Here is a 13,175-nt window from a genome sequence, read left to right on the forward strand (position 1 = left end):
ATGCTGGAAGCTCTGCCCTAGGACAGTGTTGGGACTGTTAATGTCCAGACTGGATGCTTGAATTTAAAGCATAGCATGTAATGTTTGTTATTTTCATTTTTGGAAGTTATATTTTATTTTTGTGCAAAAAATGACTTGTCTTTTAGTTCTACTGGATCTCTTCTCCACTTGTCCCTCCCTAACATGTTGTCTTGTTTTTATCTGACGAAATTGTCAGTACATTTAGTCATAGTTTGTCATCATAGCTTAGTTTTTATTTAGTTTGTCTATGAAAAAAGGCATATAGTTTTACTGAGGTTAGGGTTAGGCATAGTTGCAAAAACAAGAACTGTCAATCACTGTCAACTGAAGTGGGATACATAATAACACATCTGCCATTGGATCAGACTATTCAGTTCTCTGTGTGTGTGTGTGTGTGTGTGTGTGTGTGTGTGTGTGTGTGTGTGTGTGTGTGTGTGTGTGTGTGTGTGTGTGCGTGCGCGCGTGCGTGTGTGCTGGTCATTGAGAGAGGAATGTGTCCATTCATCTCCATAGAGATGTGAGCTCCATCAGCCGAAACACAAGTACACTTACACACTGAGCCAAGAGTGGAAAAACACTAATCCTCACTATCTCTCTCTCTCACACACACAGTCATGCACACAAGAACACACACGCATGCGCTCGCACACACACACACACACACACACACGCCTGCTCTAACACTAACACACACACAACTGCTCACGCAATCACATCCATGGTCACATACACACACATACAAGCAAATGCAATACAAACGCACAATTGCACATTTGCACCGATACACAATGACATTAACACATATGCACTCATGCCCGCGCGTGCGCACACACACACACACACACACTCAGTCACTCATCTTTATGCATTTTGTGAGTGAAACAGCTGTTGTAATGACAGGAAAGAACCTTGGCTAGAACACAGTCACATAGAGACAACCTGCTGCAGTAGAGAGAGAGAGAGAGAGAGAGAGAGAGAGAGAGAGAGAGAGAGAGAGAGAAAGAGAGAGAGCAGGGTTCTTGAAGGCAGCTGACTTCCATCACTTGAACACCTGCTGTTACTGCAGCAGCCAAATTAACACATTCCTTCTTCCTGCACAGCTCCTACACTACCACTAAATGCACCTGCACCGACAACACAGCTGCTCTCACCATGAACATAACTTAAACACTAGTATTTGAACATGTGGTTATTACAGATAGACCTTCATGTGATCCCGAGGGGAAATTCAGGTGTCATCACAGCCCGCAGTATACGCAGTATATGCACAAAAAAAGAAAGCAAATAAAACAAGAATAGGTGCAGGTAAGACTTAAGATGAATAAAGATAAAATAAAGATAATAAAGATAAAAGCACAGAGATGTACTGCACTAAGGATTTAAAAACTAAAGATACATTTTAAGGTTTGATATATAGCCATCTGCACTATTGTACAAACTACCACAATATATATTAAAACAAGAAAGTCCCAATTGTACAAAGTGAAAACATGAACACCTGGATTAAACACAAGATTTTGGTTAAACTTGCAACTAAAATAAGATGTGTGCCCTCATCATCTGCAGTTTTATTAACAGATTAACTCATAAATGCTCAAAGTATAGGCTACTTGTGACTGGTGCACAGGACTACGTTAACATGGTGTCCTCTAATGACAACATCTTATAGACCTTTACAGTATATAAAATGAATAGTCTCAGTCTCTCATAATCTGATTAGACAAACTGTTTTGTGCAGTGTGCCGTTGTCTTGTTGGCCTAGTATACACACAGAGCAAAAGCCCGGTTCCGGTGAGCTTTCCCGCGTCGGAAATGGTCGAGAAATGGGGGGGGGGGGGGGGGGGGGGGGGTATTGCAGTACATACAGTACAGACCTCCAGTCCTCCTGAGTCCACACATTATGGCTAGATTAGCCTGCCCTGAATCCATAATTTTCTCTGTAGACTTCCGATCATCAGGGGGCAATTTGTCCACGTTCTGTTTCCCAAAGAAGGGGGTTACGGGGCTACCCATATTTCTGTGTATTAGGTCATTTGAACACATTGGGGCCACGTAGCCACGTCACCTATTTTATGGGTGCCCTGCTTACCTCGATACTAGCCTATTGTCAGTCGACGGCCTACTTCCTCCTGCCACCCAGATAATTAGATTTTAATCCATGGGTCTTCAACAGGGAGTCCGGGGCCCATTGGGGGTCCTCAGAGTTGCCACAGGGGGGGCCGCCAAATCTTTGTGTGACCAAAAATAGCAGATCTACCAGATCAGATCACAACTATGAGCTTGTAGATCGGCCATTTACAGGTAATGGATTTGGTGTGGAGGGAAAAAAAAGTATTAAGGGTCTAAAATGTTAAATATCTGAAAAGACACATTAAAATGAATCCTAGATATTAGGAAAGATAATGTGTGAACAAACTAACAGAAAAGAAACCCATTCATTTACACAGCAATGACGGTAGTGCTCTCAAAAAAGGTCTATGCAGCTATCTATGAAATCTATGAAAAGGTTTATTCTGCAACACAATTTTAGGCAATCAGAATCATCTTTATTGTCACATCACAGTTTACTTTAAAGTAAAAAAAAGTGTGTGAAATAGATTTTTGTGCATATTTTAGTTCCCGTCTTCTTCCAAGAAACAAAGAAAGGGAAGAAGAGGGGGGGAGATCAAGGCAAGAAAGACAATTTTAGAAGCTTGTTCCACACACACTCGTAGGGTCTCTGCTTCATCTCTCTCTCTCTCTCAACTAGGGGGTCCATGGACTGAAAGACACACAGCTTGACATGATTTTATATAGAAAAACAGCGCCTCAGCTGGCAACAAGGCTACCGAAACACAGAAACACATATTGATCTGAATGCCAGCCTTTTGCCAGATTGATGGTTCTTTCGTCGATCGATAGAAACAGCTTACAATGTTGTCCATTCAACAATCAAGATTCTTTCTCAGCTGGATTTCATTTCATCCCTGACCAGGTTATGCGGTGGTGTAAATGCAAAGGCATGAATCTTTAACCGCGTGAACCCGAACGTCCCTATTCTAGGGCGAGCATGCAGCATTGTAGCAGATATACAAGCCCAGCCTCACGACGAAGATTTGGTTGTAGAGGGGGAAAAGGGTGTATTTGAAAGTATATTACTAATGGCTATGAAGGTGATGGATGTGTCATGGGCGAATAAGACAGCTGCTATAATAAAGGCGCTCAGTGATGCAAAAACCCTCATGGTTTTTGCAAACCTCAAGGTGCGTTTCACCTTCTGATGTTTAGAACAAATCTGGACAAGTGTGAAACAGTCTGGACTCTGAGCTCACAATACCCCCAGGAGGTGGAATCTAAACATACGCACATATTACATGGATATGATATTAAATAGCGGAACCCTTCATAGGGCAGAGCCTAAATATACTGTTACTGTATAGAGCGCCGGAGTCCTGCCGTCACTCGTTACATGGGCTCATCTTTAAATCGTTTCATGTAAGCATCGTGGTCCAAAAATAAACAAGCTGTCTCTGCATTATTGTCAGGGAGGTGTCTCTGTATCGTTTGCGACAGTCAGTCACTCATACTGTATATGATACAGTCTGTTTCTAGCGAAAATGTAGCTGTAAATGTGACCCCCGGAGAGCCCCACATGGTAACTCTCATTTCTCTACCGTTTTGGACGTGGGGCGGCTTGCCGGAACCGGGCCGGCACCCTGGCCGTGGTCCTATGGGTCTGGAACTTCTGGGGACCCCCGGGGACTCGCGGGTGTGATTTTTCAAACACAGTTATTATATGAGGTGATCTAAAATCCCCCTCTGGGGATTACAATGCAAATAAAAAGTACACAAACCCGTGGATTTGCGCCCTCTACCGATATTGATGTCAGACTTCGGTGCTCTATACTGTAAATAACATGATATCATACAGTACATATGAACCTGCATCCAGTAACAAAGCTGACATAGTGAATACCTAACTTCTACAACGTGGGAAGGTTGTGGAGGAGGTAGGAGTTTGGTCACTAGCCTGGGGTGCTTTCTATGGCATAGGCAGCTCCCGCTGGGAGAATCTAGACGCAGCTGCGTGACATGAGACAGAGAGAGAGAGAGAGTGTGTGTGTACGGGTGTGCAATAGCTAAAGCATAACATTATGCTTAAAACACCAAAAGTGGTTCCAGAATGGGTTAAGATCATGGGCATATAGCCAATGAGATTGGAGGGTGTGTTTCATAGCGTATTTTGCTCTGCCATCAAGCTGGGGTCCTATCAGTAGTTTGTTCTCTCTCCCGAGGGTGGCTCGTGCCTCTCAGATCTCCCTTTTCATCCAAGCATGCTCTCTCTCTCTCTCTCCCGACAAATCCATTTATAATTTGATTCCGTCCCAATTAATTAATCAGTCTCTTTCTCTTTCCCTCCTTCCCTCCTTCCCTCTACTCTAAATGGAATTAGGTCAAAGCCACTTGTAAGGCCAGTGATTAAAAACCCAATCCGTTATGTAGGTTAGCTCGTTCCGACTCATCTGCTAACCTCAGGAATTCACAATGTCTTCCTGGTTTTTGTTAACTCAACAAAAAAAGATCTGCGGAAGGACTTGCGCTGCAAAACATGTATCTCCCCCAAAACCCCTGCTGATTAAGACAGCAGAGTGTAGAGTTTAGCTCTTCAACTGCCTTCGTCCTTCAACTTAAACAAAGGGATGCATGGTCAGCATTGGTCGCCAACAATGAGATTTCTTTGTTTGGCCTCTTACTTGCACAATTTAATTTGCAGGGCTTACATAAATAACCCTGACATTATGGGACCTGGCTGGCACCCCCAAATTAACTTATTTATGTCTCAAACAAATAATTGTGGGAAGCGCCACAGCAAAGCTATGTGAATAGAAATAGGACCACAGCTCTTGACCTCAAACTGAAATGTATCACACAATTAACACCAAGCATATTGGAGAGCATGGCATTATTCTGTGCAAATGAGCATCGTGCCTGTCACAGACGTGAGCAGAGCAAGTTCAGTCAGGAAGCCTCAGTGCAGAACGCTGCCGGCGTTAATTGGGCCGCCGCAGTATCATTTTCTCACTCACAGGGTTCAGTCAGCCAATCACACACTCACTCCATCTTCATACCGGATATTTAAACTGGACGGGTTTGCACTCTCCTCCTGCTTGCTTGCTGCTTCTGCTAATTTCTGCTGCGCCGCCATATGCCAAAGTTTTGCTGCTCACCCTCCTCCACCCCAGCTACCACCTGTCCTTTTGGATCTGATTCAGGGTCCCTATGGTCGGGACCGATGCGCTTGATCCGAGTACCTAAAAAGCAGATCCAATTTGTCGCCAAACTATAAGAAATATATTGCTTTTATATATTCAATAAATATATATTCCATCGACTTGAGTTGTCCTGACTGAAGTACACATTGTTAAAGAATAAAAATAAAAGGTATATACTGTATACATGCACTAGAACAGTGCTTACATATATAATATATAGTCAAATGTACAACAGGGGCAAATATAGTGTTCCTCAGTCTATTCTGTCTGTTGTTCAAATATTCAAATACACATAAAAGATTTAAGAGGATATTTGTGTAAAATCAGGGCGGACGGGTCTGTGTGAGTAAAAATAAAATAGTAGAAACAAGAAAGAGCAGATATTGTAAAAGCACATAGGTATAATTATAGGTGACTATGTACCAGTGTTGTTTTCGTCAACTAAAACTAAGACGAAAAATGTTCGTCGGTAGCCGATCTACAAGTACACAACTTGTAGAGTTGTAGATCGCTATTTTCAGCAAGTGTAAAATCAGTCATTACGACGGCATCGAGGCCCGCCAAAATACATTTTAGCCGACTAAATCAACTGCAAAAATCTTATGATATTTAGTCAACTAAAACTAGACTAAACACTAAAACATTCCAGGTGACTAACATGTGACTAAAACTAAATGAAAATGTTTCAAGCAACTATGACTAAAACTAAACTAAAATAGAAATCTGCTGCCAAAAACAACACTGCTATGTACAGACGTGCAGCAGGGCTCAGCGCCTGTTGAGCAGCCTGATGGCCTGGCTATGGAAACTGTCCCTTCAGCCAGATTTATGCTTCCGTCATATGACGGTGTCACCTGCCAAACATCGGCAATCTTGTACAGCAGATCGTTATGTTTGGCACATGAAACCTTCGTACAAAGAAGCCTCCTGCGATCGCACGTTGTTTTACCATCCGACAAGTATTCAATAAAGCTGGTTCTACAAAATTATAATCCATATTGTATTCCTTAAAAGGAAAACGAGGTTGTGCATCAAACAATGGGTTTTCCCAGTGGAGTGCTTAAGACCCAAAATCCCCAAAAGGTAGCACATCTCGAATTTCAAATAAATGGAAGACTCAAGTGCTCACAGTTTCTTATTGGCACACACCAAAATGAATGTTTTAGCTAAGAGCCTTCATCGGAGCACAATAGAGCTATGTTATTATATTCCCTTAATCAACTATAATATTTTAGAATATGCGTCGGCCTATTCGTCCTAGATCTGTAGAATGTCGATTCCTTTACATGAGATTTAGATTCATTCTGGGCCTTGGTCCGATAGTCCTGAACAATTTCTACAAATATAGTCTTCTCAACACATTTTCCAATTCAATGGCTTTAGAGAAGAAAAGCATTTTTCTTTGGAAACATCAATACGGTACACACGACTACACAATGGTGTGTTATGTAAATAATTTGCCAGAGGCGTAGTCGTGAAAAGCACGATTATTCTAATCTTCAGTGTTGCTCACGTATGGAAGGCTTACTGAAATATGTATCTTGCAAATCCCCAAATGTAAACATGTGTTTTCCACTGTTCTCAGCTTATAAACAAAGGATATCTCTGAGAATGACTGCCATGGACTGGCTTTATTTTCACTGCACAGCATTTCTTTTTCTATAAATAATGATATGATATCTTTATCTAATGAACTGAACAACCTTGAGTTGAGATTAAGGCCAGACCTCATTGGATTGCTATCTCCTGAAAGCTGCCCTAGTTTATAGGGCATATACAGTAATAGCCCTAGTGCAGCTGGAGATTGAAGGTTTGCTTTCTGTTGTTTATTTTTTTCTTATTAATGTTTGGGAAGTTTTATGGATTTTCTGCATTTCATGTCGTCTGCGCTAGAAATGATTGTATGAATTACTCATAAAGCATCGCTTGTTGTTACGCAATGCCAGAGCTGACTGGTCAACCATGCAATGAGTTTATTTTTCTCTTTAATAATGTTATTAAACCCCTTTTTCAGTTTGAATCACCTGAGGCACCGCCAGGTGTGAACCCAGCAGGCGGTCCAAACAGCTGCCATTTTACACAGATGCTGTTCTACAATATAGTACCTAATTAGTGTACCACTACCACTGACATTATACACAATACTGTAGGCTACAGTCCCTCTGTGCTCCTGTAACACATGGACTTATTAGGGCTTATTCAACTTTATCCCCAAACCTTCAGAGGTGTGGAGTGTTTCTAATTAAAGACATTTGCCATCGTTTTAATTGTGAAGTTAATCTGCGAAGTATGAGGCAATCCACTGAAACACAATGGAACACTATTTTTGGCACATGGAAGAGGGGATTGTGAGTCCCTGTCCGTGCAAATGGCTGAGTGTTGTCCAAAAGATTGATCTAAATCAGAATGGAGTAAGATTGATCTTCTTTAAGACATTTTTTAACCCTTTTAATAGACAAATTTGAACCTATTTAACAGACACACTAATCCTGGGCTACTGTAATACCGTAGAATGAATTTCAGTTCTCCGTTCACAATATTAAAGGTTACAGGCTAGCATCAAACAAGCCTAATTCATTAGGAGCACTTGCATAGATCCACTCTATTTGGGAAGTGGTTCCCAAATTTGGTGAGTTCACCCCTTGTGGTGGGCTTCTAGGGGGTGCGCGACATGAAAAAGATAATGGTGGTGCTATGGTTTTATTGCGTGCATTTCCCGTTAGTTGGTGTGTTGGTCAGGCACCATATATGGTGCCCAGGTCTCTTGACTTGTCCATTCAAATTTCTAACTCTAGACGGGTCTGCCCCAAAGTTATTACCCCCCATAGCAAAGCGCCAGCGCTCGCCCAGCAGTCTGCGTGGACGTCTTACTGGTTTTAAATATATTAACAGATTATGCCAATATATGGCAAGTATATGCAGAATATAGCCTATGCTGCATGTATAATATGCAATATTCAGGCATATATGTGGATGAATAGGGAATGTATGTCTTAGGCAATTTAGATTTCCATGGGGGGTGCGTCAGCTAGGTCAGGAGGTAACAGGAGGTGCATGGCCAAAAAGGTTTGGGAACCGCTGGGTTAGATAATGAACAATGAGTCAGTTTAGGTTCATTTCCTTTGTGTGTGTGTGTGTGTGTGTGTGTGTGCGTTTTTCCCCTCCCTTTTATTCTCTTTTTCCTCTTTTTTTATAAGCTATGATGAAATAAAGCCTTTTTTCTTTTAAAGGAACAGTGTTCCCTACATCTTTAATTAAGGTCTCTTGAGGTACGTAAGTAAGACGTACGATCAGTCATGATTCTTCTGCATATTGAAAAAGAGATAAACTTAACCTCATCTATAGCAGGCCTTAATTAATTTATTTCAATTCAAATGTACAGCTCTCTCTTTGAAGTTCACATTTGATTATGTCATGAGGTCTTTTCAAACAGGTCTAGGTCGGAACTATACATAAATCCTGAACGGCTGTTTGCAGGCCTGCATAAAAGGCAGGCAGGCAGCCAGTGCGGAAAGGAGAGTGCGTAATAATGTTTTTTTTTTTTTTTTAAGCGCTACACCTGATATAGAGAGATCTAAGGAGGAGGGAAAGGTTCACGCTGACACCATCATGATAATGCCAAATCCTTTCCCCAAAGACCTCTCAATTCCACTGTGTATATCCTCTCTTTGTGCAGGAGAGAGGAGCGTTGTGATGGTTAGGGGCTGGGTGCCAGGCAGATAGATAGTGTTATGCCTAATTTAAATACTCCATTGCATGGCGGTGGCGCTTGCCGACATAACAGATCTTCAGGCTAACAACGCGTTGCGCCGCAACTCGATGGATTATCATTTGAGTGTTCTGCCCTGCGATTCACAGCCTGGCTCATCGATCTTTTTAATTCACCACAATCTGTACCACCCTCCTCTCCAACACTCTGTCGTCGCTGCCTCCAGCTTTCCCATCTTCTCCTCCCCTGAAAGCCCTTTCCTTCTCTCATCCCCTCACCTCCTCTGCACCCCATTTCTTGCATTTCTCATCAGTTCTTCCCCTCCCTGCTTCCTTCCTGCTCTTCTGTTTCTTCCTCACGTCTCCCTTTCTTCCTTTTTATTTCATCATCATCATCATCATCCTCTCCTCCACTGCATGTCTTTTATTCCATATCTGCTATGCCCTCCTCTCCTCTCCTCTCATCGTGCCCCTGACTCCTCTTCTCTCCCGCTTACATCTCCTCTCTCTCCTCTTTATGCCTGTCCCTTCTCTCCTGTTCTCTCCTCACCTCTCCTGCTCACTCCTCTGCTCTCCTCTTCAGACTGCTCTATCACATTGCAGGCCACCTCTTCTCCCCAGGGAGCATGATGCTCATTTCAGAATGTGATCTCTCTCTCTCTCTCTCTCTCTCTCTCTCTCTCTGTATGTTATCTATCCACCCATCCATATAGTCTCCCCTCCCATCATCTGTATTTCTATTTCTCTTATATGCATCCACCCATTCATCCTCCCCTCCCATCTCTCTGTCTGTCTCGTTTTTCCCCCCTGCAGTTACAGAATGACATTTGATTTGTGCATTTCTGACAAATAAAGCTCTTGGGAGTCCAGATCACACCATCGTCGTGCCCTTTGCATTACATGCTACCATTATGCAACCCCCTTCTCTCACACTCACACACCTTAAAAGCCCCCCTGCCCCCACCGCACGCACGCACGTACACACACACACCACCCTAAAAGCATGCCATCACTACATCTCATTTCAGATTCTTATGGCAACTACAACATCCGACATCCACCTATACCCTCTCTCTCTCTCTCTCTCGCTTGCACGCGCGCACACACACACACACACACACACACACACACACACACACGCTGACGCATGTCACCCCTCCCACTCAAATGAAGTGCATGCATGACAGATCTTTCACAATCATGAAAGCATACAGTATATGGCTCCCATAGTGCTATTGCCGACAAACTATAAGGTAATTGGTTTGGCCGTTTATCATTATTATAACACCTTTGTGGTTAAAGTCAATGCTTGGAGACCTACAGGTTGAGGGCATTATGGAGAAACCAGGTGTGTGTGTGTGTGTGTGTGTGTGTGTGTGTGTGTGTGTGTGTGTGTGTGTGTGTGTGTGTGTGTTCTGTGTCATGGCATCCAGACTGCACCCCCTAATTAAGACAGTGGCTGGCAGCAACAGGGAAGCGAAAATAATTGTTACCTGCAGCATTCGCAACGTGCTATTGGAACGTATTATGGAAATAAATGTGTCCAATATCATATATCCATGCGCAAGAATGCACTGTTATTGATCAAACACAAATGCGATTTCATATCTCCGTTGTCCCAGGCTGTCGCAAATGAATTATGATGATTGGGGGAATCAAATGACAATTAAATCCCGAGAAGGAAGGAGAGAGAAGCCCCTCCACCTCATAACCTGCAGAAATAACGACAATCCTTAATCCCCAGAAATGCCATCAGAGACTGACACGGGGGTATACCCGCTGCATCTGTGCAAAACAACCACGCCAAATAAGTGACACCAACAGGGTACGCCACCAGGGTAACATCGCCAGAAGACAAAAAAAATGCCGCAAATGAGAAGAGATGAGATTTCTGTTGATACCTCATATCCAGTATGAAGAAGAGGACCCTCCGGTGTCTCCAGCGCGCTGAAGATGAGAGCGCATCATCCCTGTCCGCCCTCGGGCAACTTCCTTGCGGAGCTCAGCAGTTTTTTCCACTGGCAGTCTGTTCCCCTCTCTCTCTCGGTCTCTGTGTGGCTCTCTCTCTCTCTCTCTCTCTCTCTCGCTCTCGCTCTCAATCCTTCTGGAATCCCCCCCAACAGCGGAATGCACGGATTTAAGCTAAATGAAAGAAAATAAAATACAATGAGAGGAGGGGGAAAGGCGTGCGTCACAACCAGTTCGAGAGGGAAAGTGTCCCTCCCGTCCGTGACGGTGACCGTGTTGTTGTTGTTGTAATGGGGAAATAAATATTAATAATAGTCCTGGAGAAGAAGAGTCGACGGTCGAGGGAAGACACCCAATTAACTCCATGCGAAAGAATGACAGGGAGGGGGAGGGAGAGGGGGTGGGGGGGTTGGGTGCTGAGGAATTCCTATAGTACAGCCTAATGCTGTAAGCCATAACCGAGATATCAGAGAAGAAGGCACCCAATTAAGTCAATATGTACGTGTTGTATATTATGTTCCCCTAAACACCCACCTGTTTTTTTTTTGTTTTTGTAATCGTCCAGTCTCCTTTCGAGTTGTTTTCCCTCCTAAACGCACACAAGAGCTCCGTTTGTCGACGCTGAAACCACCACCATGCACACTCCGCAAAATGAATCACAAAAAATACTCCCACAGTCCCACTCCCCCCACTCTCTCTCCCTGCATGGTTATTGATGCAGGAAGAGAAGAATCGCTCTAAAACAGACGCACCTGTTTGAAAATCACGGTCTAATTGCGCACGCAGTGCCTGTTGCTGTTGCGCAACCAGCCCTAATCAATCAACTTTATTACTCATCAATTCGATCGATAGGGATTTTTTTCTTTCTTTTCTTTACGCAAAGTGGGTTCTTGCAGGTCAATTACTTCAACACATTTATAACTCATCAGAATATGCTCACATGCTGCACACTCAGCCTAGACAGTCCAGTCCTCTTAATTGCCTGGGCCGAAATCCATTTTTACAGCGCCTATTGATTTGGTCTTGTAAACCGTAGCGGGCACGGTCTATATAGGTGAATCAAATTAAATAAATGAAGCGCATCCCATCTGGAGGAGCAAATAACACTTTGATAAGCTGCAGGGAAGAGAGGGAGGAGGGAGGGAGCAGGCAGCCGGAACGGACACTGGCTGGCGGTGTTCCCCAGTGTGATTAGACATGAGTTGTGCAGCGCAACATGTCCAACTCCAATTTGGTCACAAAGTCCCAACCAACCCGAGTGAAATAGTAAGAGTGGACATGCACTATCGTTGACTCCCATTGTAACAATGGAATGGGGATGTATGATGATGATTTCCTGTTTTTATGGCTATATAGAACTTAGAGTATGTATCTAAGATATAGAAGTACTATATTTGTATGTCTCTAAATGTTATGATGAATTGAACATGGTGGACCCAGCTCTTGTAAACAAGCGTAGTGGTTTATTGGTCGTCAACTCACAGTTGACAGTTTTTGTATTGAGTTGTGCTTTGAAATGTACTGTAATTCTGCAAACTGTTAAAAAATACTTCAATCAATCAATCATTGAATCAATAAATCAAGTGCTCATTTTATCTCTCAATGGGCTAGTTCTTCTACTCTACACTCTGGTCACAACCACCATGGTATAGTACTACTAGTACGGACATGGAGCAATGGCGCCATCTCGCGGTGGAACTGTTGGAGTTGCGTGAAGAATCACTTTCAAAGCATTCATTACAACAAAACAAGTGTCTGGTTTGCCTATACATTATCGGCTGACATTTCACAGGCCTCCTTTAGTCTACCTCTCATTTCAAAATACTACCGAAATTATTAAATGATTTATTTTGTCTAGACTATATCAATCAATAACATCATCGTTTTTTTCCCCCGACATCAAAGGACCCAATCAGACCATGAGTCACATTTGCATGCACAAATGTCTGCATGGCTGTCTATAGTCAACTACTAGCCCAAGTAGCCTATTCTGAGGTAGGCTCCACAGGAACAATGCCACATTACACACATTCAATTTATGTTTAAATTTGGCCAAGGTTAATTAGGTCACATGTGGTAGGCCCATCAAAAGAGCGAGATAGAGATAGAGAGGAGGAGTCTAATTTGGTGAAATGTTTCATTTCAACTTAATTTTCTAGAGACCATGCACGTGAGACATTCAAAGTTCAAACCAATGACAACCACTATAAGCTATTACATAAAACC

General features: G+C 42.9%; 1 protein-coding gene across 1 annotated transcript in view; it reads right to left on the reverse strand.

The window, feature by feature from the left end:
• grm8a (glutamate receptor, metabotropic 8a) overlaps positions 1 to 11,115 on the reverse strand; it is a 252,876-nt gene extending 241,761 nt beyond the window's left edge. The window contains exon 1 of the mRNA XM_080757178.1: positions 10,883 to 11,115. The gene's annotated coding sequence lies outside the window, so the exon portion shown is untranslated. The remainder of the gene's footprint in view (positions 1 to 10,882) is intronic.
• Between the last annotated feature and the right edge of the window lie 2,060 nt (positions 11,116 to 13,175).

Source organism: Protomyctophum bolini (assembly GCF_963924005.1).
Source record: "Protomyctophum bolini genome assembly, chromosome: 23".
NCBI classification, from domain to species: Eukaryota; Metazoa; Chordata; class Actinopteri; order Myctophiformes; family Myctophidae; genus Protomyctophum; species Protomyctophum bolini.